At 62.7% G+C, this 25,574-nt stretch overlaps 3 non-coding genes across 3 annotated transcripts; all 3 read left to right on the top strand.

The window, feature by feature from the left end:
• Window positions 1–1,804: 1,804 nt before the first annotated feature.
• LOC131871620 (5S ribosomal RNA) lies at window positions 1,805–1,923 on the top strand. Its single transcript, XR_009369833.1, has one exon. It is a non-coding gene; the product is annotated as a 5S ribosomal RNA (ribosomal RNA).
• Window positions 1,924–9,727: 7,804 nt separating this feature from the next.
• Window positions 9,728–9,846, top strand: LOC131871619 (5S ribosomal RNA). Its single transcript, XR_009369832.1, has one exon. It is a non-coding gene; the product is annotated as a 5S ribosomal RNA (ribosomal RNA).
• Window positions 9,847–17,651: 7,805 nt separating this feature from the next.
• LOC131871618 (5S ribosomal RNA) lies at window positions 17,652–17,770 on the top strand. The gene has a single exon (XR_009369831.1). It is a non-coding gene; the product is annotated as a 5S ribosomal RNA (ribosomal RNA).
• The last annotated feature ends 7,804 nt before the right edge of the window (window positions 17,771–25,574 follow it).

Genomic DNA, 25,574 nt, shown 5'->3' with positions numbered 1-25,574 from the left:
GCAGCCCAGGCAAGTTGTGCGCACCAAGGTGCCCACCCTGGCGGAGGTGCGCGCCCGGGGCAAACCGGGCTCCGACTTCGTGCACTGCATGGTGCCCACCAAGGCGCGCAACCCAGCCAAGGTGCCCACCGCAGCGAAGGTGCACGCGAGGTGCGCACCCGAGGTGCACACCCGGGGCAAACCGGGCTCCGACTTCGTGCACGCCGCACCTTGGAGCACACTTCAGAGCGCTCCTTGGTACGCACCAGGGCGCGCAACCCAGCCAAGGTGCTCACCCCGGCGAAGGTGCACGCGAGGTGCGCACCCGGGGCAAACCGGGCTCGGACTTCGTGCACGCCGCACCTTGGAGCACACATCGGAGCGCTCCCGGGTTCGCACCAGCATTGCGCACCTTTGATGCGCTGCCTTCACTAATTTCCAGAAAAGGCAAAAAAAAGAAAAAAATGAGATTTTAAAATTTCCGTTTTGAAAGATAGTGAAAAAAACGGAACGCGGGTGCCATCTTGAGCCCGCCCTGGTGTGCAGCCCAGGCAAGTTGTGCGCACCAAGGCACCCACCCTGGCCAAGGTGGGTCACGGGGTGGGTCCTAGGGTGGGTAACGGGGTGGGTACTAAGGTGCGTGCCAAGGTGGGTCATAGGGTGGGTGCCAAGGTGGGCACCAGGGTGGGTGTGCACCAACCCTAGCCAGGGTAGGTCACGGGGTGGTTGTCGGGGTGGGCGTCAAGGAGCCAAGGTGGGTGGCAAGTAGCCAAGTTGCGTGCCAAGGTGGGTGTCGGGGTGGGTGCCAAGGATCCAAGGTGGGTGCCAAGGAACCAAGGTGGGTGTCTGGGTGGGTGCCGAGGTGGGAGCCAGGGTGGGTCCCAAGGTGAGTGCAAAGGTGGGTGCCAGGGTCAAGGTGAGTGCCAATGTGGGTTCCAAGGTGCCAGGGTCAGGGTGAGTGCCAATGTGGGTTCAAAGGTGCTAAGTTGGGTGCGAGGTTGGGTGCGAGGGTGGGTGGGTGCCAAGGTGTGCTAGGTGGAAGCCCGGGTGGGTCGGCATCCCATGGGTGTCGAGTTGGGTGCCTGATGGGTGCTTCTTGTCAAGTTTTAGTCGTCGGGACTCATTTCGAGCCTTAGAGGTCGTTTCTTGTCCGGTTGCCCTGTCTTCGACCTGGGAACCCAATTTTGGTCCTCGGGTCCCATTTTTTTTTGTCTCGCATCCCACTTTTGGCCTGTGGCCTTTTCGGGGTCGATTCTCGTTTTGGGCATCAGAGCATGTTTCTTCTCCTAAAACCCAATATTTGTTTATTAAGTCTCGGAACACATTTTTGTTCTCGTGGACCCATCATGGGTCTTGGAACGCATTTGTGGTCCTTGGGTCCCATTTTGCATCCCGAAACTTGTGTTTTGGTGCTTGATCCCTATTTTGGGTGCCCACCTTGCACCAAGTGCGCACCCGGGGCAAACCGAGCGCCTTGGTGCACCGGGGCAAGATCGAGCGTGCACCCGAGGCGCCCCGAACATGCACCAAGGTGCACTCGGCCCACATGTGAGCGCAGGTCGTTGCGCCCGAGGTGGTGTGTGGGCACCGCGTTGCAGACGGGACACTGCACGCACACGACGCCCCCTCCAGGTGCACGCACGTAGGCCGGGCCGGGTGCACACCCGACGCCCTAGCAAGGTGCGCGCACCCGGGCAGGGCTCACACTTGGCGAACGGGGCGCACTTCGCGAGGGAGGGTGTGCACCTCGACGGGGGTGGGTGGCCGGGGTGGATTCGCACGTGGGTCGCGGTTTGCTAAGTACACACTGCGACAAGCTCATAACGGGTGCGATCATACCAGCGTTAGTGCACCGGATCCCATCAGAACTCCGCAGTTAAGCGCGCTTGGGCCGGAGTAGTACTGGGATGGGTGACCTCCCGGGAAGTCCCGGTGTTGCACCCTTTTTTAGTTTTTCGCCGGGCGTCGCAATGCTATTTGAATAAACCTTTTGCCCGTTTGCGTTCTCGTCGGGGCCGGGCCGGGCCGGGGTGCGCTGCCCGCACTACCGCGCGCGCGGGGGCGACACCGAGCGCGCACCCGAGGCGCCCCGAGCACACAGGCCACGGTGCAACCCGGGCGTTGTGCGCGCACCCCGGTGCGCCCGAGGTGCTGCGCGCGCACCCAGGTGAAATCGGTGTGCACCTCGGCCAGTGCGCGCTCGGTCGAGTCGCGCACGTTGGCCAAGGTGCACGGTGATGTTTCTTACTCTAAGGTTCCGCACCAGACGCCCGGGACAGGTGAGCGAAGCTGGGCGGGGCCGGGTGCGCGGCCGGGGCAGGTGCACGCAGCTGGAGAGAGCTTTGGAGCACACTTCGGAGCGCACCAATGATGCGCTCCATTCAAAAGTTTCCTGAAAAGGCAAAAAAAGTTGAGATTATAGAATTTCCCACTTGAGAGATTGTAAAAAAAAAAAATTTAAAATGAAGGAAACGCGGGTGCCAAGGTGTGCGCAGCCCAGCCAAGGTGTGCGCACCAAGGCGCCCACCCTGGCGAAGGTGCACGCAAGGTGCGCACCCGAGGCAAACCGGACAATTAACCCAACTTTCGACTTCGCGCGCACCTTGGAGCGCACTTCGGAGCGCTCCTTGGTGCGCACCAATCTTGGGCACCTCGGAGTGCACCATGGCGCCCACCAAGGTGCGCACCCGGGGCAAACCGAGCTCCGACTTCGTGCGCACCTTGGAGCGCACGAAAGGTGCGCACCATGGCGCCCACCAAGGTGCGCAGCCCAGCCAAGGCGTGCGCATCAAGGTGCGCACCCTGGCGAAGGTGCGCACCCGGGGCAAACCGAGCTCCGACTTCGTGCGCACCTTGGAGCGCACAAAAGGTGCGCAACCCAGCCAAGGTGTGCGCACCCCGGTCAAACCGAGCTCCGAATCGTGCGCACCAGAGGTGCACGCCATCGTGCGCACCTTGGAGCACACTTCGGAGCCCTCCTTGGTGCGCGCCGATGTTGCGCACCTCGGAGCGCACCCGGGGAAAACAATGCAATTAACCCGACTTTCGACTTCGTGGGCACCTCGGAGCGCTCTCGGGTTCGCACCTCGGAGCACACCGAGGTGCGCACCTTTGATGCGCTGCCTTCACCAATTTCCAGAAAAGGCAAGAAAACATTGAGAAGGTGTGCGCACCGAGGTGCCCACCCTGGCGAAGGTGCACGCGAGGTGCGCACCCGGGGCAAACCGGGCTCCGACTTCGTGCACGCCGCACCTTGGAGCACACTTCGGAGCGCTCCTTGGTGCGCACCAGGGCGCGCAACCCAGCCGAGGTGCCCACCCCGGCGAAGGTGCACGCGAGGTGCGCACCCGGGGCAAACCGGGCTCCGACTTCGTGCACGCCATGGTGCCCACCGCGGCGAAGGTGCACGCGAGGTGCGCACCCGGGGCAAACCGGGCTCCGACTTCGTGCACGCCGCACCTTGGAGCACACTTCGGAGCGCTCCTTGGTGCGCACCATGGTGCCCACCAGGGCGCGCAACCCCGCCGAAGGTGCACGCGAGGTGCGCACCCGGGGCAAACCGGGCTCCGACTTCGTGCACGCCGCACCTTGGAGCACACTTCGGAGCGCTCCTTGGTGCGCACCATGGTGCCCACCAGGGCGCGCAACCCCGCCGAAGGTGCACGCGAGGTGCGCACCCGGGGCAAACCGGGCTCCGACTTCGTGCACGCCATGGTGCGCACCGCGGCGAAGGTGCGCACCCGGGGCAAACCGGGCTCCGACTTCGTGCACGCCGCACCTTGGAGCACACTTCGGAGCGCTCCTTGGTGCGCACCAGGGCGCGCAACCCAGCCGAGGTGCCCACCCCGGCGAAGGTGCACGCGAGGTGCGTACCCGGGGCAAACCGGGCTCCGACTTCGTGCACGCCGCACCTTGGAGCACACTTCGGAGCGCTCCTTGGTGCGCACCATGGTGCCCACCAGGCCGCGCAACCCAGCCAAGGTGTGCGCACCAAGGTGCACGCGAGGTGCGCACCCGGGGCAAACCGGGGTCCGACTTCGTGCACGCCGCACCTTGGAGCACACATCGGGGCGCTCCCGGGTTCGCACCGGCGTTGCGCACCGTGGTGGGCACCTCGGAGCACACCAAGGTGGGCAGCGAGGTGCGCACCTTTGATGCGATGCCTTCACTAATTTCCATAAAAGGCAAAAAAAAAACGAGATTTTAAAATTTCCGTTTTGAAAGATAGTGAGAAAAAGGGAATGCTGGTGCCATCTTGAGCCCGCCCTGGTGCGCAGCCCAGCCAAGGTGTGCGCACCAAGGTGCCCACCCTGGCGAAGGTGCGCGCCCGGGCAATTAACCCAACTTCCAACTTCGCGCGCGCCAGGGTGGGAGCGCACCCAACAACCGGGCCTGGGAAGAGCCAATGCGAGAAACCCCACCAAACGCTCTGACAAAAAAAGAGGGGGCGCTCCAGTAACCCCGCTTCGGAGCGCACCCTGGGCAAACCCAGCCAAGGTGCCCACCCCGGCCAAGGTGCAGGCGAGGTGCGCACCCGGGGCAAACCGGGCTCCGACAACGTGCACGCCGCACCTTGGAGCACACTTCGTAGCGCTCCCGGGTGCGCACCTCAGAGCACACCAAGGTGGGCAGCGAGGTGCGCACCTTTGATGCGCTGCCTTCACTAATTTCCAGAAAAGGCAAAAAAAAAAGGAGATTTTAAAATTTCCGTTTTGAAAGATAGTGAAAAAAACGGAACGCGCGTGCCATCTTGAGCCCGCCCTGGTGCGCAGCCCAGGTAAGGTGCCCACCCTGGCAAAGGTGCGCACCCGGGCAATTAACCCTACTTCCGACTTCGTGCGCGCCAGGGTGGCAACCGGGCCTCGGAAGAGCCAATGCGAGAAACCCCACCAAACGCTCCGACAAAAAAAGAGGCGGCGCTCCAATAACCCCGCTTCGGAGCGCAGCCGGGGCAAACCCAGCCAAGGTGCCCACCCCGACGAAGGTGCACGCGAGGTGCGCACCCGGGGCAAACCGGGCTCCGACAACGTGCACGCAGCACCTTGGAGCACACTTCGAAGCACTCCCGGGTGCCCACCGGCGTTGCGCACCGTGGTGGGCAGCGAGGTGCGCACCTTTGATGCGCTGCCTTCACTAATTTCCAGAAAAAGGCAAAAAAAAATGAGATTTTAAAATTTCCGTTTTGAAAGATAGTGAAAAAAAAGGAACGCGGGTGCCATCTTGAGCCCGCCCTGGTGCGCAGCCCAGGCAAGGCATGCGCACCAAGGTGCCCACCCGAGGTGCACACCCGGGGCAAACCGGGCTCCGACTTCGTGCAGGCCGCACCTTGGAGCACACTTCGGAGCGCTCCTTGGTGCGCACCATGGTGCCCACCAGGGCGCGCAACCCAGCCAAGGTCTGCACACTAAGGTGCCCACCCCGGCGAAGGTGCACGCGAGGTGCGCACCCGGGGCAAACCGGGCTCCGACTTCGTGCACGCCATGGTGCCCACCGCGGCGAAGGTGCACGCGAGGTGCGCACCCGGGGCAAACCGGGCTCCGACTTCGTGCACGCCGCACCTTGGAGCACACTTCGGAGCGCTCCTTGGTGCGCACCATGGTGCCCACCAGGGCGCGCAACCCAGCCAAGGTGTGCGCACCAAGGTGCACGCGAGGTGCGCACCCGGGGCAAACCGGGGTCCGACTTCGTGCACGCCGCACCTTGGAGCACACATCGGAGCGCTCCCAGGTTCGCACCAGCGTTGCGCACCTTTGATGCGCTGCCTTCACTAATTTCCAGAAAAGGCAAAAAAAAACGATATTTTAAAATTTCCGTTCTGAAAGATAGTGAAAAAAACGGAACGCGGGTGCCATCTTGAGCCCTTCCTGGTGCGCAGCCCAGGCAAGTTGTGCGCACCAAGGTGCCCACCCTGGCGGAGGTGCGCGCCCGGGGCAAACCGGGCTCCGACTTCGTGCACTGCATGGTGCCCACCAAGGCGCGCAACCCAGCCAAGGTGCCCACCGCAGCGAAGGTGCACGCGAGGTGCACACCCGGGGCAAACCGGGCTCCGACTTCGTGCACGCCGCACCTTGGAGCACACTTCAGAGCGCTCCTTGGTGCGCACCAGGGCGCGCAACCCAGCCGAGGTGCCCACCCCGGCGAAGGTGCACGCGAGGTGCGCACCCGGGGCAAACCGGGCTCCGACTTCGTGCACGCCATGGTGCCCACCGCGGCGAAGGTGCGCACCCGGGGCAAACCGGGCTCCGACTTCGTGCACGCCGCACCTTGGAGCACACTTCGGAGCGCTCCTTGGTGCGCACCATGGTGCCCACCAGGCCGCGCAACCCAGCCAAGGTGTGCGCACCAAGGTGCACGCGAGGTGCGCACCCGGGGCAAACCGGGGTCCGACTTCGTGCACGCCGCACCTTGGAGCACACATCGGGGCGCTCCCGGGTTCGCACCGGCGTTGCGCACCGTGGTGGGCACCTCGGAGCACACCAAGGTGGGCAGCGAGGTGCGCACCTTTGATGCGATGCCTTCACTAATTTCCATAAAAGGCAAAAAAAAAACGAGATTTTAAAATTTCCGTTTTGAAAGATAGTGAGAAAAAGGGAATGCTGGTGCCATCTTGAGCCCGCCCTGGTGCGCAGCCCAGCCAAGGTTTGCGCACCAAGGTGCCCACCCTGGCGAAGGTGCGCGCCCGGGCAATTAACCCAACTTCCAACTTCGCGCGCGCCAGGGTGGGAGCGCACCCAACAACCGGGCCTGGGAAGAGCCAATGCGAGAAACCCCACCAAACTCTCTGACAAAAAAAGAGGGGGCGCTCCAGTAACCCCGCTTCGGAGCGCACCCTGGGCAAACCCAGCCAAGGTGCCCACCCCGGCCAAGGTGCAGGCGAGGTGCGCACCCGGGGCAAACCGGGCTCCGACAACGTGCACGCCGCACCTTGGAGCACACTTCGTAGCGCTCCCGGGTGCGCACCTCAGAGCACACCAAGGTGGGCAGCGAGGTGCGCACCTTTGATGCGCTGCCTTCACTAATTTCCAGAAAAGGCAAAAAAAAAAGGAGATTTTAAAATTTCCGTTTTGAAAGATAGTGAAAAAAACGGAACGCGCGTGCCATCTTGAGCCCGCCCTGGTGCGCAGCCCAGGTAAGGTGCCACCCTGGCAAAGGTGCGCACCCGGGCAATTAACCCTACTTCCGACTTCGTGCGCGCCAGGGTGGCAACCGGGCCTCGGAAGAGCCAATGCGAGAAACCCCACCAAACGCTCCGACAAAAAAAGAGGCGGCGCTCCAATAACCCCGCTTCGGAGCGCAGCCGGGGCAAACCAAGCCAAGGTGCCCACCCCGACGAAGGTGCACGCGAGGTGCGCACCCGGGGCAAACCGGGCTCCGACAACGTGCACGCAGCACCTTGGAGCACACTTCGAAGCACTCCCGGGTGCCCACCGGCGTTGCGCACCGTGGTGGGCAGCGAGGTGCGCACCTTTGATGCGCTGCCTTCACTAATTTCCAGAAAAAGGCAAAAAAAAATGAGATTTTAAAATTTCCGTTTTGAAAGATAGTGAAAAAAAAGGAACGCGGGTGCCATCTTGAGCCCGCCCTGGTGCGCAGCCCAGGCAAGGCATGCGCACCAAGGTGCCCACCCGAGGTGCACACCCGGGGCAAACCGGGCTCCGACTTCGTGCAGGCCGCACCTTGGAGCACACTTCGGAGCGCTCCTTGGTGCGCACCATGGTGCCCACCAGGGCGCACCCGAGGCAAACCGGGCTCCGACTTCGTGCACGCCGCACCTTGGAGCACACATCGGAGCGCTCCCAGGTTCGCACCAGCGTTGCGCACCTTTGATGCGCTGCCTTCACTAATTTCCAGAAAAGGCAAAAAAAAACGATATTTTAAAATTTCCGTTCTGAAAGATAGTGAAAAAAACGGAACGCGGGTGCCATCTTGAGCCCTTCCTGATGCGCAGCCCAGGCAAGTTGTGCGCACCAAGGTGCCCACCCTGGCGGAGGTGCGCGCCCGGGGCAAACCGGGCTCCGACTTCGTGCACTGCATGGTGCCCACCAAGGCGCGCAACCCAGCCAAGGTGCCCACCGCAGCGAAGGTGCACGCGAGGTGCGCACCCGAGGTGCACACCCGGGGCAAACCGGGCTCCGACTTCGTGCACGCCGCACCTTGGAGCACACTTCAGAGCGCTCCTTGGTACGCACCAGGGCGCGCAACCCAGCCAAGGTGCTCACCCCGGCGAAGGTGCACGCGAGGTGCGCACCCGGGGCAAACCGGGCTCGGACTTCGTGCACGCCGCACCTTGGAGCACACATCGGAGCGCTCCCGGGTTCGCACCAGCATTGCGCACCTTTGATGCGCTGCCTTCACTAATTTCCAGAAAAGGCAAAAAAAAGAAAAAAATGAGATTTTAAAATTTCCGTTTTGAAAGATAGTGAAAAAAACGGAACGCGGGTGCCATCTTGAGCCCGCCCTGGTGTGCAGCCCAGGCAAGTTGTGCGCACCAAGGCACCCACCCTGGCCAAGGTGGGTCACGGGGTGGGTCCTAGGGTGGGTAACGGGGTGGGTACTAAGGTGCGTGCCAAGGTGGGTCATAGGGTGGGTGCCAAGGTGGGCACCAGGGTGGGTGTGCACCAACCCTAGCCAGGGTAGGTCACGGGGTGGTTGTCGGGGTGGGCGTCAAGGAGCCAAGGTGGGTGGCAAGTAGCCAAGTTGCGTGCCAAGGTGGGTGTCGGGGTGGGTGCCAAGGATCCAAGGTGGGTGCCAAGGAACCAAGGTGGGTGTCTGGGTGGGTGCCGAGGTGGGAGCCAGGGTGGGTCCCAAGGTGAGTGCAAAGGTGGGTGCCAGGGTCAAGGTGAGTGCCAATGTGGGTTCCAAGGTGCCAGGGTCAGGGTGAGTGCCAATGTGGGTTCAAAGGTGCTAAGTTGGGTGCGAGGTTGGGTGCGAGGGTGGGTGGGTGCCAAGGTGTGCTAGGTGGAAGCCCGGGTGGGTCGGCATCCCATGGGTGTCGAGTTGGGTGCCTGATGGGTGCTTCTTGTCAAGTTTTAGTCGTCGGGACTCATTTCGAGCCTTAGAGGTCGTTTCTTGTCCGGTTGCCCTGTCTTCGACCTGGGAACCCAATTTTGGTCCTCGGGTCCCATTTTTTTTTGTCTCGCATCCCACTTTTGGCCTGTGGCCTTTTCGGGGTCGATTCTCGTTTTGGGCATCAGAGCATGTTTCTTCTCCTAAAACCCAATATTTGTTTATTAAGTCTCGGAACACATTTTTGTTCTCGTGGACCCATCATGGGTCTTGGAACGCATTTGTGGTCCTTGGGTCCCATTTTGCATCCCGAAACTTGTGTTTTGGTGCTTGATCCCTATTTTGGGTGCCCACCTTGCACCAAGTGCGCACCCGGGGCAAACCGAGCGCCTTGGTGCACCGGGGCAAGATCGAGCGTGCACCCGAGGCGCCCCGAACATGCACCAAGGTGCACTCGGCCCACATGTGAGCGCAGGTCGTTGCGCCCGAGGTGGTGTGTGGGCACCGCGTTGCAGACGGGACACTGCACGCACACGACGCCCCCTCCAGGTGCACGCACGTAGGCCGGGCCGGGTGCACACCCGACGCCCTAGCAAGGTGCGCGCACCCGGGCAGGGCTCACACTTGGCGAACGGGGCGCACTTCGCGAGGGAGGGTGTGCACCTCGACGGGGGTGGGTGGCCGGGGTGGATTCGCACGTGGGTCGCGGTTTGCTAAGTACACACTGCGACAAGCTCATAACGGGTGCGATCATACCAGCGTTAGTGCACCGGATCCCATCAGAACTCCGCAGTTAAGCGCGCTTGGGCCGGAGTAGTACTGGGATGGGTGACCTCCCGGGAAGTCCCGGTGTTGCACCCTTTTTTAGTTTTTCGCCGGGCGTCGCAATGCTATTTGAATAAACCTTTTGCCCGTTTGCGTTCTCGTCGGGGCCGGGCCGGGCCGGGGTGCGCTGCCCGCACTACCGCGCGCGCGGGGGGCGACACCGAGCGCGCACCCGAGGCGCCCCGAGCACACAGGCCACGGTGCAACCCGGGCGTTGTGCGCGCACCCCGGTGCGCCCGAGGTGCTGCGCGCGCACCCAGGTGAAATCGGTGTGCACCTCGGCCAGTGCGCGCTCGGTCGAGTCGCGCACGTTGGCCAAGGTGCACGGTGATGTTTCTTACTCTAAGGTTCCGCACCAGACGCCCGGGACAGGTGAGCGAAGCTGGGCGGGGCCGGGTGCGCGGCCGGGGCAGGTGCACGCAGCTGGAGAGAGCTTTGGAGCACACTTCGGAGCGCACCAATGATGCGCTCCATTCAAAAGTTTCCTGAAAAGGCAAAAAAAGTTGAGATTATAGAATTTCCCACTTGAGAGATTGTAAAAAAAAAAAATTTAAAATGAAGGAAACGCGGGTGCCAAGGTGTGCGCAGCCCAGCCAAGGTGTGCGCACCAAGGCGCCCACCCTGGCGAAGGTGCACGCAAGGTGCGCACCCGAGGCAAACCGGACAATTAACCCAACTTTCGACTTCGCGCGCACCTTGGAGCGCACTTCGGAGCGCTCCTTGGTGCGCACCAATCTTGGGCACCTCGGAGTGCACCATGGCGCCCACCAAGGTGCGCACCCGGGGCAAACCGAGCTCCGACTTCGTGCGCACCTTGGAGCGCACGAAAGGTGCGCACCATGGCGCCCACCAAGGTGCGCAGCCCAGCCAAGGCGTGCGCATCAAGGTGCGCACCCTGGCGAAGGTGCGCACCCGGGGCAAACCGAGCTCCGACTTCGTGCGCACCTTGGAGCGCACAAAAGGTGCGCAACCCAGCCAAGGTGTGCGCACCCCGGTCAAACCGAGCTCCGAATCGTGCGCACCAGAGGTGCACGCCATCGTGCGCACCTTGGAGCACACTTCGGAGCCCTCCTTGGTGCGCGCCGATGTTGCGCACCTCGGAGCGCACCCGGGGAAAACAATGCAATTAACCCGACTTTCGACTTCGTGGGCACCTCGGAGCGCTCTCGGGTTCGCACCTCGGAGCACACCGAGGTGCGCACCTTTGATGCGCTGCCTTCACCAATTTCCAGAAAAGGCAAGAAAACATTGAGAAGGTGTGCGCACCGAGGTGCCCACCCTGGCGAAGGTGCACGCGAGGTGCGCACCCGGGGCAAACCGGGCTCCGACTTCGTGCACGCCGCACCTTGGAGCACACTTCGGAGCGCTCCTTGGTGCGCACCAGGGCGCGCAACCCAGCCGAGGTGCCCACCCCGGCGAAGGTGCACGCGAGGTGCGCACCCGGGGCAAACCGGGCTCCGACTTCGTGCACGCCATGGTGCCCACCGCGGCGAAGGTGCACGCGAGGTGCGCACCCGGGGCAAACCGGGCTCCGACTTCGTGCACGCCGCACCTTGGAGCACACTTCGGAGCGCTCCTTGGTGCGCACCATGGTGCCCACCAGGGCGCGCAACCCCGCCGAAGGTGCACGCGAGGTGCGCACCCGGGGCAAACCGGGCTCCGACTTCGTGCACGCCGCACCTTGGAGCACACTTCGGAGCGCTCCTTGGTGCGCACCATGGTGCCCACCAGGGCGCGCAACCCCGCCGAAGGTGCACGCGAGGTGCGCACCCGGGGCAAACCGGGCTCCGACTTCGTGCACGCCATGGTGCGCACCGCGGCGAAGGTGCGCACCCGGGGCAAACCGGGCTCCGACTTCGTGCACGCCGCACCTTGGAGCACACTTCGGAGCGCTCCTTGGTGCGCACCAGGGCGCGCAACCCAGCCGAGGTGCCCACCCCGGCGAAGGTGCACGCGAGGTGCGTACCCGGGGCAAACCGGGCTCCGACTTCGTGCACGCCGCACCTTGGAGCACACTTCGGAGCGCTCCTTGGTGCGCACCATGGTGCCCACCAGGCCGCGCAACCCAGCCAAGGTGTGCGCACCAAGGTGCACGCGAGGTGCGCACCCGGGGCAAACCGGGGTCCGACTTCGTGCACGCCGCACCTTGGAGCACACATCGGGGCGCTCCCGGGTTCGCACCGGCGTTGCGCACCGTGGTGGGCACCTCGGAGCACACCAAGGTGGGCAGCGAGGTGCGCACCTTTGATGCGATGCCTTCACTAATTTCCATAAAAGGCAAAAAAAAAACGAGATTTTAAAATTTCCGTTTTGAAAGATAGTGAGAAAAAGGGAATGCTGGTGCCATCTTGAGCCCGCCCTGGTGCGCAGCCCAGCCAAGGTGTGCGCACCAAGGTGCCCACCCTGGCGAAGGTGCGCGCCCGGGCAATTAACCCAACTTCCAACTTCGCGCGCGCCAGGGTGGGAGCGCACCCAACAACCGGGCCTGGGAAGAGCCAATGCGAGAAACCCCACCAAACGCTCTGACAAAAAAAGAGGGGGCGCTCCAGTAACCCCGCTTCGGAGCGCACCCTGGGCAAACCCAGCCAAGGTGCCCACCCCGGCCAAGGTGCAGGCGAGGTGCGCACCCGGGGCAAACCGGGCTCCGACAACGTGCACGCCGCACCTTGGAGCACACTTCGTAGCGCTCCCGGGTGCGCACCTCAGAGCACACCAAGGTGGGCAGCGAGGTGCGCACCTTTGATGCGCTGCCTTCACTAATTTCCAGAAAAGGCAAAAAAAAAAGGAGATTTTAAAATTTCCGTTTTGAAAGATAGTGAAAAAAACGGAACGCGCGTGCCATCTTGAGCCCGCCCTGGTGCGCAGCCCAGGTAAGGTGCCCACCCTGGCAAAGGTGCGCACCCGGGCAATTAACCCTACTTCCGACTTCGTGCGCGCCAGGGTGGCAACCGGGCCTCGGAAGAGCCAATGCGAGAAACCCCACCAAACGCTCCGACAAAAAAAGAGGCGGCGCTCCAATAACCCCGCTTCGGAGCGCAGCCGGGGCAAACCCAGCCAAGGTGCCCACCCCGACGAAGGTGCACGCGAGGTGCGCACCCGGGGCAAACCGGGCTCCGACAACGTGCACGCAGCACCTTGGAGCACACTTCGAAGCACTCCCGGGTGCCCACCGGCGTTGCGCACCGTGGTGGGCAGCGAGGTGCGCACCTTTGATGCGCTGCCTTCACTAATTTCCAGAAAAAGGCAAAAAAAAATGAGATTTTAAAATTTCCGTTTTGAAAGATAGTGAAAAAAAAGGAACGCGGGTGCCATCTTGAGCCCGCCCTGGTGCGCAGCCCAGGCAAGGCATGCGCACCAAGGTGCCCACCCGAGGTGCACACCCGGGGCAAACCGGGCTCCGACTTCGTGCAGGCCGCACCTTGGAGCACACTTCGGAGCGCTCCTTGGTGCGCACCATGGTGCCCACCAGGGCGCGCAACCCAGCCAAGGTCTGCACACTAAGGTGCCCACCCCGGCGAAGGTGCACGCGAGGTGCGCACCCGGGGCAAACCGGGCTCCGACTTCGTGCACGCCATGGTGCCCACCGCGGCGAAGGTGCACGCGAGGTGCGCACCCGGGGCAAACCGGGCTCCGACTTCGTGCACGCCGCACCTTGGAGCACACTTCGGAGCGCTCCTTGGTGCGCACCATGGTGCCCACCAGGGCGCGCAACCCAGCCAAGGTGTGCGCACCAAGGTGCACGCGAGGTGCGCACCCGGGGCAAACCGGGGTCCGACTTCGTGCACGCCGCACCTTGGAGCACACATCGGAGCGCTCCCAGGTTCGCACCAGCGTTGCGCACCTTTGATGCGCTGCCTTCACTAATTTCCAGAAAAGGCAAAAAAAAACGATATTTTAAAATTTCCGTTCTGAAAGATAGTGAAAAAAACGGAACGCGGGTGCCATCTTGAGCCCTTCCTGGTGCGCAGCCCAGGCAAGTTGTGCGCACCAAGGTGCCCACCCTGGCGGAGGTGCGCGCCCGGGGCAAACCGGGCTCCGACTTCGTGCACTGCATGGTGCCCACCAAGGCGCGCAACCCAGCCAAGGTGCCCACCGCAGCGAAGGTGCACGCGAGGTGCACACCCGGGGCAAACCGGGCTCCGACTTCGTGCACGCCGCACCTTGGAGCACACTTCAGAGCGCTCCTTGGTGCGCACCAGGGCGCGCAACCCAGCCGAGGTGCCCACCCCGGCGAAGGTGCACGCGAGGTGCGCACCCGGGGCAAACCGGGCTCCGACTTCGTGCACGCCATGGTGCCCACCGCGGCGAAGGTGCGCACCCGGGGCAAACCGGGCTCCGACTTCGTGCACGCCGCACCTTGGAGCACACTTCGGAGCGCTCCTTGGTGCGCACCATGGTGCCCACCAGGCCGCGCAACCCAGCCAAGGTGTGCGCACCAAGGTGCACGCGAGGTGCGCACCCGGGGCAAACCGGGGTCCGACTTCGTGCACGCCGCACCTTGGAGCACACATCGGGGCGCTCCCGGGTTCGCACCGGCGTTGCGCACCGTGGTGGGCACCTCGGAGCACACCAAGGTGGGCAGCGAGGTGCGCACCTTTGATGCGATGCCTTCACTAATTTCCATAAAAGGCAAAAAAAAAACGAGATTTTAAAATTTCCGTTTTGAAAGATAGTGAGAAAAAGGGAATGCTGGTGCCATCTTGAGCCCGCCCTGGTGCGCAGCCCAGCCAAGGTTTGCGCACCAAGGTGCCCACCCTGGCGAAGGTGCGCGCCCGGGCAATTAACCCAACTTCCAACTTCGCGCGCGCCAGGGTGGGAGCGCACCCAACAACCGGGCCTGGGAAGAGCCAATGCGAGAAACCCCACCAAACTCTCTGACAAAAAAAGAGGGGGCGCTCCAGTAACCCCGCTTCGGAGCGCACCCTGGGCAAACCCAGCCAAGGTGCCCACCCCGGCCAAGGTGCAGGCGAGGTGCGCACCCGGGGCAAACCGGGCTCCGACAACGTGCACGCCGCACCTTGGAGCACACTTCGTAGCGCTCCCGGGTGCGCACCTCAGAGCACACCAAGGTGGGCAGCGAGGTGCGCACCTTTGATGCGCTGCCTTCACTAATTTCCAGAAAAGGCAAAAAAAAAAGGAGATTTTAAAATTTCCGTTTTGAAAGATAGTGAAAAAAACGGAACGCGCGTGCCATCTTGAGCCCGCCCTGGTGCGCAGCCCAGGTAAGGTGCCACCCTGGCAAAGGTGCGCACCCGGGCAATTAACCCTACTTCCGACTTCGTGCGCGCCAGGGTGGCAACCGGGCCTCGGAAGAGCCAATGCGAGAAACCCCACCAAACGCTCCGACAAAAAAAGAGGCGGCGCTCCAATAACCCCGCTTCGGAGCGCAGCCGGGGCAAACCAAGCCAAGGTGCCCACCCCGACGAAGGTGCACGCGAGGTGCGCACCCGGGGCAAACCGGGCTCCGACAACGTGCACGCAGCACCTTGGAGCACACTTCGAAGCACTCCCGGGTGCCCACCGGCGTTGCGCACCGTGGTGGGCAGCGAGGTGCGCACCTTTGATGCGCTGCCTTCACTAATTTCCAGAAAAAGGCAAAAAAAAATGAGATTTTAAAATTTCCGTTTTGAAAGATAGTGAAAAAAAAGGAACGCGGGTGCCATCTTGAGCCCGCCCTGGTGCGCAGCCCAGGCAAGGCATGCGCACCAAGGTGCCCACCCGAGGTGCACACCCGGGGCAAACCGGGCTCCGACTTCGTGCAGGCCGCACCTTGGAGCACACTTCGGAGCGCTCCTTGGTGCGCACCATGGTGCCCACCAGGGCGCACCCGAGGCAAACCGGGCTCCGACTTCGTGCACGCCGCACCTTGGAGCACACATCGGAGCGCTCCCAGGTTCGCACCAGCGTTGCGCACCTTTGATGCGCTGCCTTCACTAATTTCCAGAAAAGGCAAAAAAAAACGATATTTTAAAATTTCCGTTCTGAAAGATAGTGAAAAAAACGGAACGCGGGTGCCATCTTGAGCCCTTCCTGATGCGCAGCCCAGGCAAGTTGTGCGCACCAAGGTGCCCACCCTGGCGGAGGTGCGCGCCCGGGGCAAACCGGGCTCCGACTTCGTGCACTGCATGGTGCCCACCAAGGCGCGCAACCCAGCCAAGGTGCCCACCGCAGCGAAGGTGCACGCGAGGTGCGCACCCGAGGTGCACACCCGGGGCAAACCGGGCTCCGACTTCGTGCACGCCGCACCTTGGAGCACACTTCAGAGCGCTCCTTGGTACGCACCAGGGCGCGCAACCCAGCCAAGGTGCTCACCCCGGCGAAGGTGCACGCGAGGTGCGCACCCGGGGCAAACCGGGCTCGGACTTCGTGCACGCCGCACCTTGGAGCACACATCGGAGCGCTCCCGGGTTCGCACCAGCATTGCGCACCTTTGATGCGCTGCCTTCACTAATTTCCAGAAAAGGCAAAAAAAAGAAAAAAATGAGATTTTAAAATTTCCGTTTTGAAAGATAGTGAAAAAAACGGAACGCGGGTGCCATCTTGAGCCCGCCCTGGTGTGCAGCCCAGGCAAGTTGTGCGCACCAAGGCACCCACCCTGGCCAAGGTGGGTCACGGGGTGGGTCCTAGGGTGGGTAACGGGGTGGGTACTAAGGTGCGTGCCAAGGTGGGTCATAGGGTGGGTGCCAAGGTGGGCACCAGGGTGGGTGTGCACCAACCCTAGCCAGGGTAGGTCACGGGGTGGTTGTCGGGGTGGGCGTCAAGGAGCCAAGGTGGGTGGCAAGTAGCCAAGTTGCGTGCCAAGGTGGGTGTCGGGGTGGGTGCCAAGGATCCAAGGTGGGTGCCAAGGAACCAAGGTGGGTGTCTGGGTGGGTGCCGAGGTGGGAGCCAGGGTGGGTCCCAAGGTGAGTGCAAAGGTGGGTGCCAGGGTCAAGGTGAGTGCCAATGTGGGTTCCAAGGTGCCAGGGTCAGGGTGAGTGCCAATGTGGGTTCAAAGGTGCTAAGTTGGGTGCGAGGTTGGGTGCGAGGGTGGGTGGGTGCCAAGGTGTGCTAGGTGGAAGCCCGGGTGGGTCGGCATCCCATGGGTGTCGAGTTGGGTGCCTGATGGGTGCTTCTTGTCAAGTTTTAGTCGTCGGGACTCATTTCGAGCCTTAGAGGTCGTTTCTTGTCCGGTTGCCCTGTCTTCGACCTGGGAACCCAATTTTGGTCCTCGGGTCCCATTTTTTTTTGTCTCGCATCCCACTTTTGGCCTGTGGCCTTTTCGGGGTCGATTCTCGTTTTGGGCATCAGAGCATGTTTCTTCTCCTAAAACCCAATATTTGTTTATTAAGTCTCGGAACACATTTTTGTTCTCGTGGACCCATCATGGGTCTTGGAACGCATTTGTGGTCCTTGGGTCCCATTTTGCATCCCGAAACTTGTGTTTTGGTGCTTGATCCCTATTTTGGGTGCCCACCTTGCACCAAGTGCGCACCCGGGGCAAACCGAGCGCCTTGGTGCACCGGGGCAAGATCGAGCGTGCACCCGAGGCGCCCCGAACATGCACCAAGGTGCACTCGGCCCACATGTGAGCGCAGGTCGTTGCGCCCGAGGTGGTGTGTGGGCACCGCGTTGCAGACGGGACACTGCACGCACACGACGCCCCCTCCAGGTGCACGCACGTAGGCCGGGCCGGGTGCACACCCGACGCCCTAGCAAGGTGCGCGCACCCGGGCAGGGCTCACACTTGGCGAACGGGGCGCACTTCGCGAGGGAGGGTGTGCACCTCGACGGGGGTGGGTGGCCGGGGTGGATTCGCACGTGGGTCGCGGTTTGCTAAGTACACACTGCGACAAGCTCATAACGGGTGCGATCATACCAGCGTTAGTGCACCGGATCCCATCAGAACTCCGCAGTTAAGCGCGCTTGGGCCGGAGTAGTACTGGGATGGGTGACCTCCCGGGAAGTCCCGGTGTTGCACCCTTTTTTAGTTTTTCGCCGGGCGTCGCAATGCTATTTGAATAAACCTTTTGCCCGTTTGCGTTCTCGTCGGGGCCGGGCCGGGCCGGGGTGCGCTGCCCGCACTACCGCGCGCGTGGGGGCGACACCGAGCGCGCACCCGAGGCGCCCCGAGCACACAGGCCACGGTGCAACCCGGGCGTTGTGCGCGCACCCCGGTGCGCCCGAGGTGCTGCGCGCGCACCCAGGTGAAATCGGTGTGCACCTCGGCCAGTGCGCGCTCGGTCGAGTCGCGCACGTTGGCCAAGGTGCACGGTGATGTTTCTTACTCTAAGGTTCCGCACCAGACGCCCGGGACAGGTGAGCGAAGCTGGGCGGGGCCGGGTGCGCGGCCGGGGCAGGTGCACGCAGCTGGAGAGAGCTTTGGAGCACACTTCGGAGCGCACCAATGATGCGCTCCATTCAAAAGTTTCCTGAAAAGGCAAAAAAAGTTGAGATTATAGAATTTCCCACTTGAGAGATTGTAAAAAAAAAAAATTTAAAATGAAGGAAACGCGGGTGCCAAGGTGTGCGCAGCCCAGCCAAGGTGTGCGCACCAAGGCGCCCACCCTGGCGAAGGTGCACGCAAGGTGCGCACCCGAGGCAAACCGGACAATTAACCCAACTTTCGACTTCGCGCGCACCTTGGAGCGCACTTCGGAGCGCTCCTTGGTGCGCACCAATCTTGGGCACCTCGGAGTGCACCATGGCGCCCACCAAGGTGCGCACCCGGGGCAAACCGAGCTCCGACTTCGTGCGCACCTTGGAGCGCACGAAAGGTGCGCACCATGGCGCCCACCAAGGTGCGCAGCCCAGCCAAGGCGTGCGCATCAAGGTGCGCACCCTGGCGAAGGTGCGCACCCGGGGCAAACCGAGCTCCGACTTCGTGCGCACCTTGGAGCGCACAAAAGGTGCGCAACCCAGCCAAGGTGTGCGCACCCCGGTCAAACCGAGCTCCGAATCGTGCGCACCAGAGGTGCACGCCATCGTGCGCACCTTGGAGCACACTTCGGAGCCCTCCTTGGTGCGCGCCGATGTTGCGCACCTCGGAGCGCACCCGGGGAAAACAATGCAATTAACCCGACTTTCGACTTCGTGGGCACCTCGGAGCGCTCTCGGGTTCGCACCTCGGAGCACACCGAGGTGCGCACCTTTGATGCGCTGCCTTCACCAATTTCCAGAAAAGGCAAGAAAACATTGAGAAGGTGTGCGCACCGAGGTGCCCACCCTGGCGAAGGTGCACGCGAGGTGCGCACCCGGGGCAAACCGGGCTCCGACTTCGTGCACGCCGCACCTTGGAGCACACTTCGGAGCGCTCCTTGGTGCGCACCAGGGCGCGCAACCCAGCCGAGGTGCCCACCCCGGTGAAGGTGCACGCGAGGTGCGCACCCGGGGCAAACCGGGCTCCGACTTCGTGCACGCCATGGTGCCCACCGCGGCGAAGGTGCACGCGAGGTGCGCACCCGGGGCAAACCGGGCTCCGACTTCGTGCACGCCGCACCTTGGAGCACACTTCGGAGCGCTCCTTGGTGCGCACCATGGTGCCCACCAGGGCGCGCAACCCCGCCGAAGGTGCACGCGAGGTGCGCACCCGGGGCAAACCGGGCTCCGACTTCGTGCACGCCGCACCTTGGAGCACACTTCGGAGCGCTCCTTGGTGCGCACCATGGTGCCCACCAGGGCGCGCAACCCCGCCGAAGGTGCACGCGAGGTGCGCACCCGGGGCAAACCGGGCTCCGACTTCGTGCACGCCATGGTGCGCACCGCGGCGAAGGTGCGCACCCGGGGCAAACCGGGCTCCGACTTCGTGCACGCCGCACCTTGGAGCACACTTCGGAGCGCTCCTTGGTGCGCACCAGGGCGCGCAACCCAGCCGAGGTGCCCACCCCGGCGAAGGTGCACGCGAGGTGCGTACCCGGGGCAAACCGGGCTCCGACTTCGTGCACGCCGCACCTTGGAGCACACTTCGGAGCGCTCCTTGGTGCGCACCATGGTGCCCACCAGGCCGCGCAACCCAGCCAAGGTGTGCGCACCAAGGTGCACGCGAGGTGCGCACCCGGGGCAAACCGGGGTCCGACTTCGTGCACGCCGCACCTTGGAGCACACATCGGGGCGCTCCCGGGTTCGCACCGGCGTTGCGCACCGTGGTGGGCACCTCGGAGCACACCAAGGTGGGCAGCGAGGTGCGCACCTTTGATGCGATGCCTTCACTAATTTCCATAAAAGGCAAAAAAAAAACGAGATTTTAAAATTTCCGTTTTGAAAGATAGTGAGAAAAAGGGAATGCTGGTGCCATCTTGAGCCCGCCCTGGTGCGCAGCCCAGCCAAGGTGTGCGCACCAAGGTGCCCACCCTGGCGAAGGTGCGCGCCCGGGCAATTAACCCAACTTCCAACTTCGCGCGCGCCAGGGTGGGAGCGCACCCAACAACCGGGCCTGGGAAGAGCCAATGCGAGAAACCCCACCAAACGCTCTGACAAAAAAAGAGGGGGCGCTCCAGTAACCCCGCTTCGGAGCGCACCCTGGGCAAACCCAGCCAAGGTGCCCACCCCGGCCAAGGTGCAGGCGAGGTGCGCACCCGGGGCAAACCGGGCTCCGACAACGTGCACGCCGCACCTTGGAGCACACTTCGTAGCGCTCCCGGGTGCGCACCTCAGAGCACACCAAGGTGGGCAGCGAGGTGCGCACCTTTGATGCGCTGCCTTCACTAATTTCCAGAAAAGGCAAAAAAAAAAGGAGATTTTAAAATTTCCGTTTTGAAAGATAGTGAAAAAAACGGAACGCGCGTGCCATCTTGAGCCCGCCCTGGTGCGCAGCCCAGGTAAGGTGCCCACCCTGGCAAAGGTGCGCACCCGGGCAATTAACCCTACTTCCGACTTCGTGCGCGCCAGGGTGGCAACCGGGCCTCGGAAGAGCCAATGCGAGAAACCCCACCAAACGCTCCGACAAAAAAAGAGGCGGCGCTCCAATAACCCCGCTTCGGAGCGCAGCCGGGGCAAACCCAGCCAAGGTGCCCACCCCGACGAAGGTGCACGCGAGGTGCGCACCCGGGGCAAACCGGGCTCCGACAACGTGCACGCAGCACCTTGGAGCACACTTCGAAGCACTCCCGGGTGCCCACCGGCGTTGCGCACCGTGGTGGGCAGCGAGGTGCGCACCTTTGATGCGCTGCCTTCACTAATTTCCAGAAAAAGGCAAAAAAAAATGAGATTTTAAAATTTCCGTTTTGAAAGATAGTGAAAAAAAAGGAACGCGGGTGCCATCTTGAGCCCGCCCTGGTGCGCAGCCCAGGCAAGGCATGCGCACCAAGGTGCCCACCCGAGGTGCACACCCGGGGCAAACCGGGCTCCGACTTCGTGCAGGCCGCACCTTGGAGCACACTTCGGAGCGCTCCTTGGTGCGCACCATGGTGCCCACCAGGGCGCGCAACCCAGCCAAGGTCTGCACACTAAGGTGCCCACCCCGGCGAAGGTGCACGCGAGGTGCGCACCCGGGGCAAACCGGGCTCCGACTTCGTGCACGCCATGGTGCCCACCGCGGCGAAGGTGCACGCGAGGTGCGCACCCGGGGCAAACCGGGCTCCGACTTCGTGCACGCCGCACCTTGGAGCACACTTCGGAGCGCTCCTTGGTGCGCACCATGGTGCCCACCAGGGCGCGCAACCCAGCCAAGGTGTGCGCACCAAGGTGCACGCGAGGTGCGCACCCGGGGCAAACCGGGGTCCGACTTCGTGCACGCCGCACCTTGGAGCACACATCGGAGCGCTCCCAGGTTCGCACCAGCGTTGCGCACCTTTGATGCGCTGCCTTCACTAATTTCCAGAAAAGGCAAAAAAAAACGATATTTTAAAATTTCCGTTCTGAAAGATAGTGAAAAAAACGGAACGCGGGTGCCATCTTGAGCCCTTCCTGGTGCGCAGCCCAGGCAAGTTGTGCGCACCAAGGTGCCCACCCTGGCGGAGGTGCGCGCCCGGGGCAAACCGGGCTCCGACTTCGTGCACTGCATGGTGCCCACCAAGGCGCGCAACCCAGCCAAGGTGCCCACCGCAGCGAAGGTGCACGCGAGGTGCACACCCGGGGCAAACCGGGCTCCGACTTCGTGCACGCCGCACCTTGGAGCACACTTCAGAGCGCTCCTTGGTGCGCACCAGGGCGCGCAACCCAGCCGAGGTGCCCACCCCGGCGAAGGTGCACGCGAGGTGCGCACCCGGGGCAAACCGGGCTCCGACTTCGTGCACGCCATGGTGCCCACCGCGGCGAAGGTGCGCACCCGGGGCAAACCGGGCTCCGACTTCGTGCACGCCGCACCTTGGAGCACACTTCGGAGCGCTCCTTGGTGCGCACCATGGTGCCCACCAGGCCGCGCAACCCAGCCAAGGTGTGCGCACCAAGGTGCACGCGAGGTGCGCACCCGGGGCAAACCGGGGTCCGACTTCGTGCACGCCGCACCTTGGAGCACACATCGGGGCGCTCCCGGGTTCGCACCGGCGTTGCGCACCGTGGTGGGCACCTCGGAGCACACCAAGGTGGGCAGCGAGGTGCGCACCTTTGATGCGATGCCTTCACTAATTTCCATAAAAGGCAAAAAAAAAACGAGATTTTAAAATTTCCGTTTTGAAAGATAGTGAGAAAAAGGGAATGCTGGTGCCATCTTGAGCCCGCCCTGGTGCGCAGCCCAGCCAAGGTTTGCGCACCAAGGTGCCCACCCTGGCGAAGGTGCGCGCCCGGGCAATTAACCCAACTTCCAACTTCGCGCGCGCCAGGGTGGGAGCGCACCCAACAACCGGGCCTGGGAAGAGCCAATGCGAGAAACCCCACCAAACTCTCTGACAAAAAAAGAGGGGGCGCTCCAGTAACCCCGCTTCGGAGCGCACCCTGGGCAAACCCAGCCAAGGTGCCCACCCCGGCCAAGGTGCAGGCGAGGTGCGCACCCGGGGCAAACCGGGCTCCGACAACGTGCACGCCGCACCTTGGAGCACACTTCGTAGCGCTCCCGGGTGCGCACCTCAGAGCACACCAAGGTGGGCAGCGAGGTGCGCACCTTTGATGCGCTGCCTTCACTAATTTCCAGAAAAGGCAAAAAAAAAAGGAGATTTTAAAATTTCCGTTTTGAAAGATAGTGAAAAAAACGGAACGCGCGTGCCATCTTGAGCCCGCCCTGGTGCGCAGCCCAGGTAAGGTGCCACCCTGGCAAAGGTGCGCACCCGGGCAATTAACCCTACTTCCGACTTCGTGCGCGCCAGGGTGGCAACCGGGCCTCGGAAGAGCCAATGCGAGAAACCCCACCAAACGCTCCGACAAAAAAAGAGGCGGCGCTCCAATAACCCCGCTTCGGAGCGCAGCCGGGGCAAACCAAGCCAAGGTGCCCACCCCGACGAAGGTGCACGCGAGGTGCGCACCCGGGGCAAACCGGGCTCCGACAACGTGCACGCAGCACCTTGGAGCACACTTCGAAGCACTCCCGGGTGCCCACCGGCGTTGCGCACCGTGGTGGGCAGCGAGGTGCGCACCTTTGATGCGCTGCCTTCACTAATTTCCAGAAAAAGGCAAAAAAAAATGAGATTTTAAAATTTCCGTTTTGAAAGATAGTGAAAAAAAAGGAACGCGGGTGCCATCTTGAGCCCGCCCTGGTGCGCAGCCCAGGCAAGGCATGCGCACCAAGGTGCCCACCCGAGGTGCACACCCGGGGCAAACCGGGCTCCGACTTCGTGCAGGCCGCACCTTGGAGCACACTTCGGAGCGCTCCTTGGTGCGCACCATGGTGCCCACCAGGGCGCACCCGAGGCAAACCGGGCTCCGACTTCGTGCACGCCGCACCTTGGAGCACACATCGGAGCGCTCCCAGGTTCGCACCAGCGTTGCGCACCTTTGATGCGCTGCCTTCACTAATTTCCAGAAAAGGCAAAAAAAAACGATATTTTAAAATTTCCGTTCTGAAAGATAGTGAAAAAAACGGAACGCGGGTGCCATCTTGAGCCCTTCCTGATGCGCAGCCCAGGCAAGTTGTGCGCACCAAGGTGCCCACCCTGGCGGAGGTGCGCGCCCGGGGCAAACCGGGCTCCGACTTCGTGCACTGCATGGTGCCCACCAAGGCGCGCAACCCAGCCAAGGTGCCCACCGCAGCGAAGGTGCACGCGAGGTGCGCACCCGAGGTGCACACCCGGGGCAAACCGGGCTCCGACTTCGTGCACGCCGCACCTTGGAGCACACTTCAGAGCGCTCCTTGGTACGCACCAGGGCGCGCAACCCAGCCAAGGTGCTCACCCCGGCGAAGGTGCACGCGAGGTGCGCACCCGGGGCAAACCGGGCTCGGACTTCGTGCACGCCGCACCTTGGAGCACACATCAGAGCGCTCCCGGGTTCGCACCAGCATTGCGCACCTTTGATGCGCTGCCTTCACTAATTTCCAGAAAAGGCAAAAAAAAGAAAAAAATGAGATTTTAAAATTTCCGTTTTGAAAGATAGTGAAAAAAACGGAACGCGGGTGCCATCTTGAGCCCGCCCTGGTGTGCAGCCCAGGCAAGTTGTGCGCACCAAGGCACCCACCCTGGCCAAGGTGGGTCACGGGGTGGGTCCTAGGGTGGGTAACGGGGTGGGTACTAAGGTGCGTGCCAAGGTGGGTCATAGGGTGGGTGCCAAGGTGGGCACCAGGGTGGGTGTGCACCAACCCTAGCCAGGGTAGGTCACGGGGTGGTTGTCGGGGTGGGCGTCAAGGAGCCAAGGTGGGTGGCAAGTAGCCAAGTTGCGTGCCAAGGTGGGTGTCGGGGTGGGTGCCAAGGATCCAAGGTGGGTGCCAAGGAACCAAGGTGGGTGTCTGGGTGGGTGCCGAGGTGGGAGCCAGGGTGGGTCCCAAGGTGAGTGCAAAGGTGGGTGCCAGGGTCAAGGTGAGTGCCAATGTGGGTTCCAAGGTGCCAGGGTCAGGGTGAGTGCCAATGTGGGTTCAAAGGTGCTAAGTTGGGTGCGAGGTTGGGTGCGAGGGTGGGTGGGTGCCAAGGTGTGCTAGGTGGAAGCCCGGGTGGGTCGGCATCCCATGGGTGTCGAGTTGGGTGCCTGATGGGTGCTTCTTGTCAAGTTTTAGTCGTCGGGACTCATTTCGAGCCTTAGAGGTCGTTTCTTGTCCGGTTGCCCTGTCTTCGACCTGGGAACCCAATTTTGGTCCTCGGGTCCCATTTTTTTTTGTCTCGCATCCCACTTTTGGCCTGTGGCCTTTTCGGGGTCGATTCTCGTTTTGGGCATCAGAGCATGTTTCTTCTCCTAAAACCCAATATTTGTTTATTAAGTCTCGGAACACATTTTTGTTCTCGTGGACCCATCATGGGTCTTGGAACGCATTTGTGGTCCTTGGGTCCCATTTTGCATCCCGAAACTTGTGTTTTGGTGCTTGATCCCTATTTTGGGTGCCCACCTTGCACCAAGTGCGCACCCGGGGCAAACCGAGCGCCTTGGTGCACCGGGGCAAGATCGAGCGTGCACCCGAGGCGCCCCGAACATGCACCAAGGTGCACTCGGCCCACATGTGAGCGCAGGTCGTTGCGCCCGAGGTGGTGTGTGGGCACCGCGTTGCAGACGGGACACTGCACGCACACGACGCCCCCTCCAGGTGCACGCACGTAGGCCGGGCCGGGTGCACACCCGACGCCCTAGCAAGGTGCGCGCACCCGGGCAGGGCTCACACTTGGCGAACGGGGCGCACTTCGCGAGGGAGGGTGTGCACCTCGACGGGGGTGGGTGGCCGGGGTGGATTCGCACGTGGGTCGCGGTTTGCTAAGTACACACTGCGACAAGCTCATAAC

The sequence above is a fragment of the Cryptomeria japonica genome, unplaced genomic scaffold (assembly GCF_030272615.1).
Source record: "Cryptomeria japonica unplaced genomic scaffold, Sugi_1.0 HiC_scaffold_431, whole genome shotgun sequence".
NCBI lineage: Eukaryota > Viridiplantae > Streptophyta > Pinopsida > Cupressales > Cupressaceae > Cryptomeria > Cryptomeria japonica.
This window is presented reverse-complemented; position numbering and strand designations above follow the sequence as displayed.